Raw genomic sequence first — 13668 nt, 5'->3', positions numbered from 1 at the left:
GACATTGCCACTGGAGTGACTTTCTGTTATTGTTAGACAGCATTAATTTTCTTTTAGGACTGACCAGGCAGTCATGAAACTTAATTCTTCCTAGACACACTGTTAAACTAAATTTTGCAGTTTACCTGGTAGTTAGTTATGGTCATGTGTTAAGTTCTGGTCTATGAAGTATGTTGGAAGTGATATGCTCATTTGCTGTCTTAAAGAAATCTTAACTTTCCTTATTCTTTCTCCATCAGTTTGATACCAAGTGAACATAATGACCTTAAAAATTAAGTATCGGAAATCCTAGAGCCAGAAGAGAGAAGGAACATGAGTGACTAAACCACTATTGAGAGTAGACTCTTGCAAGAGAGACAATTGAGATTTGGGATTATGTTACAAGAACCGGAATGACCATAATATATCAAATCAATACCAGAAGTTGGGTACAGCCAGGACATTAACATAAAGTATGTTGCATTGGCTTAATGATGAGTCTGCAGATAGTAAAGAAACTGATTTGGAGGCAGGAAGGAAACCCATTTTTGCAGTGTCCAACTAGTAAAACTGTCACCTGGAATAATTCAAAAGCAGATCATCTATCTGTTGAGACTATCTCCGGAAGAAATTTGTTGAAAAGGCTAAAAGAAATAGTGTGTGTTGAATTTTTATATTTTCTGTTCAGCAAAATTTTACTTAAGAGATAAAACTTGGTAAATAATTAGCAGAAATGAAGGTATATAAGAACGTATGAAAGAGTTGGAAAAGCTGACTTTCTGAGTCCTCAAATAATTTTTAAAAAGGGGGTTGGCAGGACTTGAAGAGCTCTTGAGTACAGTTCCCTTACGATGTACTCCTGCAACAAAAGTGAATGGTTTGTTCATATTATCCAGAGCCATTTCAAATGGCCTTAAAGTGGGTGTGATACAGTTCTAGAGAAACTGGCATGGAGTCAAGGAAGAAAAGAAATAATTTAGGCTTGTAGATTAGAGGACTAAGTTTTTGAACAAATTTTATTAATAATCAAAACATGAGCCAGCTTAAATATCATTATTTGAGTTTTGAAACAGTGGGGTAACTGACCCCAAACTTGCCTAAGTAGGAAATAGAGCATAGAAGTTCATCTTGTAATACGCACATAGTAGGTGGCGATGGAAAATAGTGGGCAAAGAACATTTCATGGAGTGGTTTCAGGGACTATACAGAATAATACCCAAGGGAGTGCCTTCCAAAGAGTAGAATTGAAATCTCATCAAAATTTTTTCCACTTTCAGGGGAAATGGGTCATAAAATGCTTGTGCAACATTTCATCATTATTATGTTTCAATATTGTTCTGTGTCTCACATTTTTCTCTTTTCCAACATGAGCATGTTGCTGTTAGCTGTCCATGATCTACCATTGATTTATGTGCTTGTAGGGATATGGAGTGGTAGTAGAAATAACTTGTCTTTTTAGTTCCTGAATCATATCTGTACCTGATGATGATGACTGTGTATTACCTGAAACCCTAGATTTGAGCCTAATCAGTAACTGGATAGAACTTCAGATTATCTCCCTTGGGATAGGATATGTTCTATATGTGGAAAGAGAGGTAAAATAATGTATTTAGTTTTAAACATACCATAGTCTTGCAGATACTAGATTCTTCTGGGCATCAGATCACATTTCCCAGCCTCTCTTGGAGTTAGCTGTTCCAGTTAAATGTGCCTGTAAGGTTCTGTCATTAGTGTAATGTGAGTTGAAATGATATACTCCTACTCTAGCTCCTGAATATATCAGCCCATGAAAACATCACATGGACAGTCTTCCAACATCTCCCTATTCCTCACAACCCTGAGGCAGATGAACATATTTGCAGTGGAAGCCATGTATGATATATAGTGAAGCCAATAAAAGGAAGACCCTATTGTTCTGAACCTTCACTTGGAGGACAGCTGCTTACCAGTCAGGAACACTTGTATTAGGAACACTATGCATTCTTTTGTGCTGTCACTTAGATCAGAAAGTTTGTCCTTATTTTTTTTAAAGATTTATTTATTTATTTGAGAGGTAGAGTTACAGACAGTGAGAGGGAGAGACAGAGAGAAAGGTCTTCCGTCCATTGGTTCACTCCCCAATGACCGCAGTGGCCGGAGCTATGCCAATCCAAAGCCAGGAGCCAGGTGCTTCTTCCTGGTCTCCTAAGCAGGTGCAGGGGCCAAAACACTTGGGCCATCTTCTACTGCTTTCCCAGGCCATAGCAGTGAGCTGGATTGGAAGAGGAGCAGCTGGGACTAGAACCAGCATCCATATGGGATGCCGGCATTGCAGGAGGAAGATTAACCTACTGCACCACGGTGCCAGCCCCAAGTTTGTCCTTATTAATATACACCTGTTCCTTTATCTCCACTAGCAGTCATGCATTATCTAATCCTAATTGCCTTGCCACAAGAGTGGACCCATGATTCAGGCTAACTACAGCACTCTTTCTTTAGCCACACTGGTTAGTTCAGGAATGGGCAGATTAGCAAAACACAGCTAATCATAGTCTCACCATTTTGGCTAACACTGTTAAGAAAGAGGCAACTAATTCTGAAATCAACTAAAAACTCAAGCTACCTCTTGGCATTTGGTCATCACGTAGTTCAAACTGGCCCAAGAATTAAATTATGAGAAAACAAGAGGCAGTCTCAATGATCCAGCTATAGGGGAAAGAGTTCATGAACTGAGATGTATTTCCTGGCTCCTGGCTCATTTTCAAAACTCCAAGAGCTAAGAAATATAGCCAAGAAGACTCGGGGATTTAAAAACAGAAAGTTTATGGCTTCTACCCTGATTTCCACCTGAAAGTATGTATAAGGTAGAACACTACAATCAAGTAAAAACAGAAACAATATGTTCAAGCAGAGAGAACCAGGTGGCATTTATAACCAGTCCTACTCTTGCATTGTTCTGGGTTGTAGAGGAATGAAAGCTGATATAAGATTCTTAAGAAGTATATAAATTTGGCTTATAAAATAAGAGCTCAATTACTTGCCATGATCTGCCGCAGGAGAAGGTAATAAGAACCTACAGCAGAAGCCCTGCAGTGAATCCTTGGGCAAGATGAAGCATCCTATTGATAAGACACCAAAATCCGCAAGTTTGTAATAGAAAGATAAAGGGGAAAACCATTGAGAAAAAAGATTGCAAGTTGTATTAACAGTGAAACTTTCAGCAACAATTTAGATAACACTTAGACCAAATGCCCTTCTGGCAATGCTATAATGATGAAGAGCTTAAGTCCTGGACCCAGATAAATTCTGAGGAAGTAGAAAAGCCTAATAATAACTCAAACTTTGAATTTGCTGAACTATAATCCACAAACATAGTATAAAATCTCAAAATGACAGTGTTTCAGTCTTTAGTCCTGGCTAGTACATAAAACAGTACCAGCGTCAACCAATGACACATAAAATTTTATTTAGATAGGAGCTTCCTCCAGATCTCCCAAAGACTTGGGCCATCCTCTATTGCTTTCCCAGGCCATAGCAGAGAGCCGGGACTCCAGCTGGCACTGATGTGGGCTGCCGACACTGCAGGTGGCGGCTTTACCTGCTACGCCACAGCACCGGCCTCAGAAACACCAAATCTTGCAAACAAGGCCCATGAGTTCTTAGTTTCAGTATCCTCTCTTAGCAAGAGAAAAACATGCTTTCCAGAGAGCAAACCCTAGACTTCTAAATAAATGATGAAGGACCTCATCTGCTATTTAGTTAAGGTTCTCTTACTCTCTTTGTTAAACAAAGCAGTAACTAAGAGGGAGCCCAAAGCTAGGAGCCAGGAACATCATCCAGATCTGCTGTGTGGGTGGCAGAAATCCAAGCACCTGGGTCATCTGCTACTTCCTAGATGCATTAGCAGGAAGCAGGATTGTAAGCAGAGTGGCCAGGACTCCAACCAGCACTCTGATAGAGGGCACAGGCATCCCAAGCAGCAGTTTAACCCACTGTATCATGATACCTGCCCCTAATAAAATTATCTTTATCGATAATATCAAATAAATTCAAAGAGCTACATCCAGACCTGACAAAAGAAATGCTCATCATCCAGAAACTGGATTTTTCAAGCAGGGTGCAACAACTGGATTAAACTTTAGCATGTTTCCTATTGGGGAAAGGAGCGTTTCAAGTGTCATGGAATAATTAGATTCTCTTGCACTACGGTAATTTTGATATTTTATGTGCAGAAGCAAGACTATGGATGCTAGGTAGCCAAAGGGTAGAATGCACTGTACAGTCCTTTTTGTCCACTTTTCCAAGAAATGCATTTTCTCTACCTGATAAGCTATCAATTATGTGACTCTCTTTTCCCTCTGCCACAAAGATATAGGCATATGAACCACGCCAGTTTTTGCTGAGTCAACTAGGAAAATTGTTCCAATCTTAGAACTGTTACCGACCATCTCTGATGCAAAATAGCAAGCTTATCTTACTATATTATAAAAATGTTAGAATACAGATAATTAGCAATAGAAAGAAGGTCACAATCCAAATGATATCATTTGAAAGCCAGGATCACAGACTCATTCATTGTCCTTTTTTTTTTATTATTTTTATTTTTTTGACAGGCAGAGTGGACAGTGAGAGAGAGAGAGAGAGACAGAGAGAAAGGTCTTCCTTTTGCCGTTGGTTCACCCTCCAATGGCCACCGCGGCCGGCGCACCGCACCTATCCGAAGGCAGGAGCCAGGTGCTTATCCTGGTCTCCCATGGGGTGCAGGGCCCAAGGACTTGGGCCATCCTCCACTGCACTCCCTGGCCACAACAGAGAGCTGGCCTGGAAGAGGGGCATCCGGGACAGAATCCAGTACCCTGACCGGGACTAGAACCCGGTGTGCCGGCGCCGCAAGGCAGAGGATTAGCCTACTGAGCCGCGGCACTGGCCCCATTCATTGTCATTATTAATTTAGTGACCACTAGTTCTGCCTCTTCTCCCGATTACCCTGCCACCTTCATTTAAGCTATCTTAAAGTATACTTTATTCATGTGCAACTAAGAAATCTCTGACTAATATGCTCTCCTCGCTGGCATAGTCCCATTCTTAGAGAATTTTAGACAAGTATTGGGGCAATAGTTACAGTTGCCCCCTCCATCATGGATATTTTCAATCAAATGCCTTCCCTGGGGAAACAGTGTTTGACTTTATTAAAGAAAATAGTGGTCTATTATTACTTCCTAATTTTTAAATTCATTGACTTTTTTTAGGCCAAAATTTACCTGACTCTTCTGGTATTTGGCATTGACTGTTGGAACTTCCAGGAGTCTCCATGAAATAATTCCCTTCTTTCTTGCCTAGGTTCTGAATAATTTGGGAAACAAAGGTGTGTAAGAGCCAAAATATCACTTAACTAGTTAAAAACTAAGTTGGTTATGTTGCTCTATGTGAAATCCAAATAAGCCTGCAAACTAGTCCCTAGAAGTAGGCAAACTTACACCTCTAGTTCCTAACAACACTTGACATGAAGGATTGAATGAGAACTTGGTCTCTGTAGACAACCATACTAAGAGGTTGGAGGATAGAGCTGAGTCATATTCCTCATAAATTTTTTAACATAATAACTTGTCCAAGAATAGAGAAAGACCTAGAATTACTTGAGGTCCTTTCATAGGAAGCAAAGATCCAGAAATAAACAAGTTGTGGTCTACAGTAGTATCATTGACCAATTCTTACTTCAAAACATGTTCTTTAGTTTCCATGATAACCTCCTCGTTATTGTTTTATCTCTGTAGTAAATATTTCTTGTGGGTCTTCCTTCTTCTATCTGGCTCTTAAACTTCAAGAGTTCCCCATGATTCGGATTTTTGCCCAAGTTTAATTCTACACACATTCATTCATTAAGGAATCTCATGTAAGTTCAATTTTAATTACCATGTTTAAGACTAATGATTCCAAAACATTTATTTCCAATCCATGTAGATCTGGGATTGTCAGTGGGAATTACCATGCTTAAGCCAATGTTTCTTTAATCCTTATCTCCAACTCACAGGCTGAAGATAACCAAATCCTTTCTCTCTGTCTTCATTTCTAATTACCTTCTTTGTCCACACAGCCAATGCCTTAATTTGGTTTCTACCATCTTTCACCCATACTATCGTGATTACCATTTAATCTTCCTGCATCTGATCCTCTTTTACTGCCTTTTATCTTCCATACCTTTTATCTTCCATATATACTACTACCTAAGTTCTCTTCCTTACAAAAATGATCTGTTTCTAATAGAAAAACAATGAATGTTTATTGTAGAACTTTACAAAATACCAAGAAGCACACATACAAGAACATTTAATTAAATCAGTTGGAGATAGCCATTGTTAACATTTTAGTACACACCTTTACATAATATTTTCTCCATATATTTTTAAATGAAAATTTTCCTGCTATATTTAGCATGTTTTTTAAATATGTGTGAACATTTTTTCTTGGCATTGAATTTCTCTATAATATCATTTGTAATAAATACGTAATGGGTCATTGATTTAGTTAAGACATGCTGTAAACTGGCAAACTATAGCCAAATTTGTGTATTAACATGCTGTATTTTGTCATCACACATTTCAGTGTTGTTTAAATTCTGAATTGCTTTATATAAGGCACACTGTCTTCAGTCTCTTATAGTTTCCAAATTCCTATTACCATGTGCCTAATAATATTCACTCATTTTATGTCACCAATTTTCTGTATATTGTTTTTTTATTTTGCCATTTGAGTTGGAAATTAACAATTTAGTCACTATGAGGATAGATTTTCATTCATTCACCTAATATTTGTTGCCTGCTAGCTATGTAACAGGCACTTAGGTGAGAAAGCAGTTAACAAAGCAAATCACATTCATTAAAAAATGTGGAAAGCACAGAGACTAAGCATGAGAGAAAGAAGGGATGAGAGGGAAGGAGAGAGAGAGAGATCGATCTCATCTACTGATGCACTCCCAAAATGCCTGCAGTGGCTGGGGCTGGGCCAGTGCAAACCTGGAGGTTGACCAGGTCTCTTGTAACAGTAATAGGAACTCAATCAGTTGAGCCATCATCACTGCCTCCCATGATCTACATTAGCAGAAAATGCATCAGGAGCTAGGCATCCAATCCAGGCATTCCAATATGAGATATAGGCATCCTAATCAGAGGTTTAACCACTAGACCAAATAACAACCATCAATATACAAATATTTTATATTATATAACTTAGCCCAGAAAACAAAGTATAAGTAAACTTTGATATTTTCACATGTAATAGTAAGTTTGGGTGCTGGCATTGTGGCACAGCAGGTTAAGCCATTGCTGGTTATGCTGGCATCCCATATCAGAGTGCAGATTGGAGTCCTGGCTGCTCCACTTCTGATACAGCTCCCTGGTAATATGCCCTGGAAAGCAGCAGCAGATGACCAAGTACTTAGACCCCTACACCCATGTTAGGGACCTAGATGAACTTCCAGGCTCCTGGCTTCAGCTTGACCTATCATCGGCCATTGCAGCCATTTGGGGAGTGAACAAGCTGGTAGAAGATCTTTGGCCAGCACCGCGGCTCAATAGGCTAATCCTCTGCCTGCGGTGCCAGCACACTGGGTTCTAGTCCCGGTCGGGGTGCCAGATTATGTCCCAGTTACCCCTGTTCCTGTCCAGCTCTCTGCTGTGGCCCAGGAGTGCAGTGGAGGATGGCCCAAGTCCTTGGGCCCTGCACCTGGGAGACCAGGAGGAAGCACCTGACTCCTGGCTTCGGATCGGCACAGTGCACTAGCCGTAGCGGCCATTGGAGGGTGAACCAACAGAAAAGGAAGACCTTTCTCTCTGTCTCTCTCTCTCACTGTCCATTCTGCTTGTCAAAAAAAAAAAAATATATATATATATATATATATCTTTTTCTCTGTGTTTCTCTCTCAACCGCTCTAAAAGTCTCTTCCTCTTCCTTTCCCTCTCTGTCACTCTTTCAGAAAGTAAATCATTTTAAAATGTAAAAGTATGTTTGAAAAAGCAGAGTTTTCAGTCTGGCATATAACAAACCTAAAAATTGCTACTCCATCCCAAAAATAAGTAAAAAGCTAAGGAAAGTGAAAAATCAACAATTCTTCCTATTATTTGTCCAAGGAATAAATTCACAGGGAAAATCAATGCCCTATCACCCCAAACTGGATAGACAGATAGATGGGCACAGAGAATCATAGCATAACTGGAGCAGAAACCTCCATGGGAACCAATACTAGGGGAGAAAAATGGAAGCCGTCATTGACTGGTTGTTGAAGGATCCTCAGTGTGGACAAGCCTGAGACTGAAAAACTTCAGTGGGACCCAGTTATATTCAGGGGGCCACACTTTTGTGAGTTTTACTTCCAGGAGCCCTGCCAGTTCCTCATAGTGAATATTGGAGAAAAATTCTCTATTTTTCCATCTGTGGAATGAGAAAAGGAACCATTTTGAAATACACCAAAACATTCCTTTTTTTTTTTTTTTTTTAAGATTTATTTGTTTATTTGAAAGGCAGAGTTAGAGAGGGGGAAAGACTTCCTGGTCTCCCACCTGAGTTCAGGGCCCTAAGTACGTGGGCCATCCTCTGCTGCTGTCCTAGGTGCATTAGTAAAGAGCATGGTTGGAAGTGGAGCAGCCAGGACTTGAACCAGCACCTGTGTGGGATGCTGGCATTGCTGGTGGCAGCTTTATTCACTACACCACAATGCCAGCCCCAGGATTTTGTTTCAATATAGCCTACCCTAAGGAGAAACAATTTTTCTACAGCCTAATCTGCCAATTTTATCAAAGCCTAACTGCTCTAGAGGAAGGAGAGTACCCAGCTGCAGTTGGATCTAGCCTTCTGTGTGGGGAAGGGAAGCACCCAACTCCAGTCCGCTCCCTGGTCTTCCTGTCCCAAGGAAGAGGGAGAAACAATTCAGAAACTTGTGAAGTTCCTAGGGCAGAAATCCTGGCTCACTGAAAGACAGATCTGATCATAGGAAGATAGAACGTTTCTCCTTCCCGAACCTTAACTTTGCACATTCACCACTGTGCTACTAAAGTCTTATTTACTGCAGTCTTTTCTACTCAATACACTATGTCTACCATTCAACAACAAAATAAAATCATGCCATATTAACAGCAGAGTACCTTATAACAAGATACGACAAAAAATTTTTTTGATTATAACCAAGATAGAATGAGTTTCCACCAAAATGCTCTAGCAACAGAGGTGGAATGGTTTGAAATGCAGATGCCTTAGCTGAGACTTAGGTTTAGCAGGCACCTTTCTGATTTTGGCAGGAGTAGGACTCTCCAGGGAGTTCTGTTCTGAGGATTTTATTTGGGTGTTCTGGAAGATCACCTAAATTCCATTTCATCTCTAAATCATTTAACATCTTGTTATATACTGCATTGTGCTCAAACTAGACTATGTCCTATTCTCTGTGACCTAACCCTGACCTTGAGTAGTACATCAAGTGGATATAGGCAATATTTTTCAAGAAAATGGGAATCAGAGATTGGTTATATGACCTACATGGGCTTATGGAAGCAAAAATCCTGGTCAGAATCACTGGGTAGGACCCAGAAAACCTGTAACTTTAAATGGTTACTTATCATTGCCTACTGAATGCAATGAATTGGGCAAATCACATGACAACAGTGAGAATGAAGAATACAAATTTTGGGGGTGGGTTATCTGCTAACTATACCCTGAAAAGCCTAATAGACTCTGAAAAACTCAGGATTTAAAATTCATAGCTCTAGGAGTAATGAAAGATGCAGGAAGCTGCTGTAATCACCCTAAAAGGTAGTTTTGCAACTTTAGGTCCAGAGCAATCATACATGAAAATGAGATGCAGCATCTGATTTTCCAAATTGCAGGATTAAAATGAAGAAGTTCTTTTCTGTTCCTAGGTTTCTGAGAGTGTCTGTCAAGCATAGATTTTGTATTTTCAAATGTCTTTTTGATATTTATTGAGATAATACTATGACTTTTTTCTTTAGTCTTATTATAATGAATTATGTTAATTAGTTTTTTAAGAATTATTTTATTTATTTGAAAGACAGAGTTACAGAGAGAGGTAGAGTCAGAGAGAGAGAGATCTTTCATTCTGCTGGTTCACTCCCCAAATGACTGCAACGGCGAGAGCTGAGCCGATCCAAATCCAGGAGCCAGGAGCTTCCTCCGGGCCCCCCACGTGAGTGCAGGAGCCCAAGGACTTGGGCCATCCTCCACCTCTTTCCAAGGCCATAACAGAGAGCTGGATTGGAAGAGGAGCAGCTGGGAATCAAACCGGTGCCCATATGGGATACTGGCAATGCAGGCTGGGGCTTTAACCCACTGCTTCACAGCGCTGTCCCTAAGTAATTTTTTATATTAAATCAACCTTTCGTTCCCAAGATAGCTATTTGGTCATGATATATGATCCTTTTTGTTTATTGTTGCATTTAATTTGCTAGCATTCTGTTGAGAATTTTTGCATGTATGTTCATGAGATATGTTTGTAATTTCTTATAAATGTCATTGTCTGACTTTGGTATCAAGCAGTGCTGTCCTCACATGATTTGGAAAGTACTTGTAGTCTCCCCTTCTCAATTTTTTAGAGATTTTAGTTGTTCATTTAGTATTTATATTATATATCTTTATTATATTCTGCCTTCAAGTGATATTATCCTACTTAATGTATAGTGTAAGCCTTACAACAGTATAATTTTATTTTCTCCTCCTAGCCTTTGTACTATTTACCTTATATATTTGATAAGTCTTGTAATTGCATAGCATTGGTATTAGTTTTTTGCTTAAATGTTTGATGGAATTGACCAATAAATATTTATGGGACACTATTTTCTTTTTTTTTTTTTTGACACTATTTTCTTTGTAAGAAAATTTTTAAGTACAATTTCCATTGCTTTAATAACTATAGAGTTATTTACATTATTTCTTTTTGAATATTCTTGGTTGTTTTTGTTTTTTCTTTTTAGATTTTTAAAATTTTTTTTAAAGTCAGAGTTTTACACACACACACACACACACACACACAGAGTTCTGCTGGTTCACTCCCCAAATATCCAAAACAGCAGGACTAAAGCCATGACTCTGGAACTCTGAGTCTCCCATGTGAGTGGCAGGGTCACATGTACTTGGGCCATCTTCCATTGCCTGCCCAGGTGCATCACAGGGAGCTGGATCAGAAGTGGAGCAGCCAGGACTTACAGGAACAAGCTTGTGCTTTTAAAGAATGCCACCATTGTGGGTGGTGGCTTGATGATGCCGTGGTTGTTTGTGTCTTTCAAAGAATTTGTCTGTTATGTGTCCTGTCCCTCATCTGGTAATATTTACTCTCAAATTTATTGTATCCAATATTAATGTAACAACCACAGCTTTATTTTGATGAGTGTTAGCATGGTATATTTTTCTTTTCCTTTTAAGTTTTTTCCCTAAAGATTTATTTATTTGAAAGGCAGATTTACAGAGAAATAGGGAGAGACAGAAAGAGAGAAAGAGAGGGAGAGAAGAGAGAGATCTTTCATCTTTCCCAAATGGTCAAAATAGCCAAGACTAGGCCAGGCCCAAGCCAGGAGCCAGGAGCTTCTTCCAGGTCTCACACATGGGTGCAGGGTCCAATGACTTGGTCCATCTTCTGCTGCTTTCTCAGGTGCCTTAGCAAGGAGCTGGATTAGAAGTGGAGCATCCAGGACTTATACCAGCACCTATATGGTATGCCAGCATCACAGGCAGCGACTTAACCCACTACTTATATAAGCATTGCTTAATTTTGCCTTTTTATCCCATCTTATAATCTTTGGCTTTTAAATGACAAAATTTAGACCATTTAATACAATTATTGATGTGTTTTGGTTTAGACTGTCTTGCTATTTGTTCCCCTTTTCCTTTTTTTTTGCTTTCCTTTGGAACGGTGTGTTACTTTTACCCAATTTTGCCTCCTTTGATGGATTATTAGCTATAATTCTTTGTAACTCACAACAGACTTGTTCATTTAAAGCTTATATTATGCATCTTTATCATATTCTGTATTTAAACAATATATTATTTAATATATAATGTAAAAACCTTAAAGCAGTATAATTCTATTTTCTTTTCCTAGCTATGTGCCGTTCCTTACATATTTTATAAGCCCCACAACACATTACTATTATATTTGTTGTTTTTTTAAAGAGTCAGTTATCTGGGTAGGCATTTGGCCTAGCCGTTAAGGCACCCAACATCCCATATAGAAGTGCCTGGGTTTAAGTCCCAGCTCTGGCTCCCAATTCCAGCTTCCTGCTAATGAATATCATATGAGACAGAGGTGATTGCTCAAATAGATGATTTTTTGCCATCCATGTGGAAAGCCTGAATTGAGTTCCTGACTCCAGCTTCAGTCTGGCCAAACCCCAGCTGTTGCAGGCAGTTGGGGAATGAACCAGTGGATAGAAGAATTTTCTCTCTCTTTAGCTCTCTCTCTCTCTCAGACAAAAATAAAAGTCAATTATCTCTTAAAGACTTTTAAATAAAAAATTTTATATCTGACCATTTGTTTACCATTTCTGGCACTCTCCATTCCTTTATGTAGATTTAGATTTCCACTTGGAATGATTTTCATTTTGCTTCAAAGACTTTCTTTACCACATCTTTGTAACTCAAATATGCTAGTGATGAATTGTTTCAGGTTTTTTTGTAATGTCTGAAAAAGTTCTGTTTTGTTTTTGAAGGCTATTTTCACTGAGTAAAGAATTCTATATTGATGGAGGTTTTTTCCTTTAAGTCCTTCTGGATTATTTTCCCAGTCTTTTAGCTAGAATTTCTTCTAATGAGAAATCTATTCTTTTTATATCATGTATCTTTTTCATCTGGCTGATTAAAGATTTGCTCTTTTCTAAGAAATTTTACTGATAATGTGTGTTAACATCAATACAGTATTTATTCTAGGGTTAGCTTTTACTTACATCTGAAGAAAGATATACTATCTGATAACTTTTAAACTATGAGGTTTTCCACTCTAACTGTTGCAAAAAGAAACTATCCCAGCCCACATGTGAGTTATGAATACTATTTTCTTTAATTTTATGTGATTCTACTCCCAACTCCAGGTAGTTTTCACTCATGGATGCTGTGGTCTGCACTAAACTGAATGTTCAGAGGGCAATCCCTGCTAACTCTGAGGTCTTCTACTTCCTGAAATGCCCAGTTCCTTCTGCACAACTCAGCGTCCTCCCACCACCGACACTATATCTGAAGATGTGGTGTAGCTTACCTCATTGTTTTGTGAGCATCCAAAGAGGTTCTGTGTCTCTGATAACTCGGTGTCTAATGACCTGAAAGTCATCATTTTATGCATTTTATCTATTTTTCACTTTTTTTCCTAGTAATTAATTCTGGTTTCTTGTTTGGACCAGAAGCAAAAGTTCAAAGTGACTTTTTAAAAAATGCAAATCTTTGTATTATGCTCCTCATAAAACCTGTTAATATTTTCTCACTGTTCTTAGGATAAAACCCATAATCCTGTGCAAGTTCTTCCAAGCTTACTGCTCCCTGCTCATCTTGCGCCATGCTCTGCTTTACTTCATTCAGCTACCCAAACTCAACAAACACCTCCTCTACCTGCGCCAGGCTTGACCTCATGCTTTATGTTTCACACTTTCACCTGCCTAACACATCTATCCTGAAAGGTTTCATGTGAATGTCATTTTCTCAGGGAAACCATCTTTGGCCTCCCTC

The sequence above is a fragment of the Oryctolagus cuniculus genome, chromosome 8 (genome assembly GCF_964237555.1).
Source record: "Oryctolagus cuniculus chromosome 8, mOryCun1.1, whole genome shotgun sequence".
Lineage (NCBI taxonomy): Eukaryota > Metazoa > Chordata > Mammalia > Lagomorpha > Leporidae > Oryctolagus > Oryctolagus cuniculus.
The sequence above is the reverse complement of the archived record's forward strand: the minus strand, read 5'-3'. Positions refer to the sequence as shown.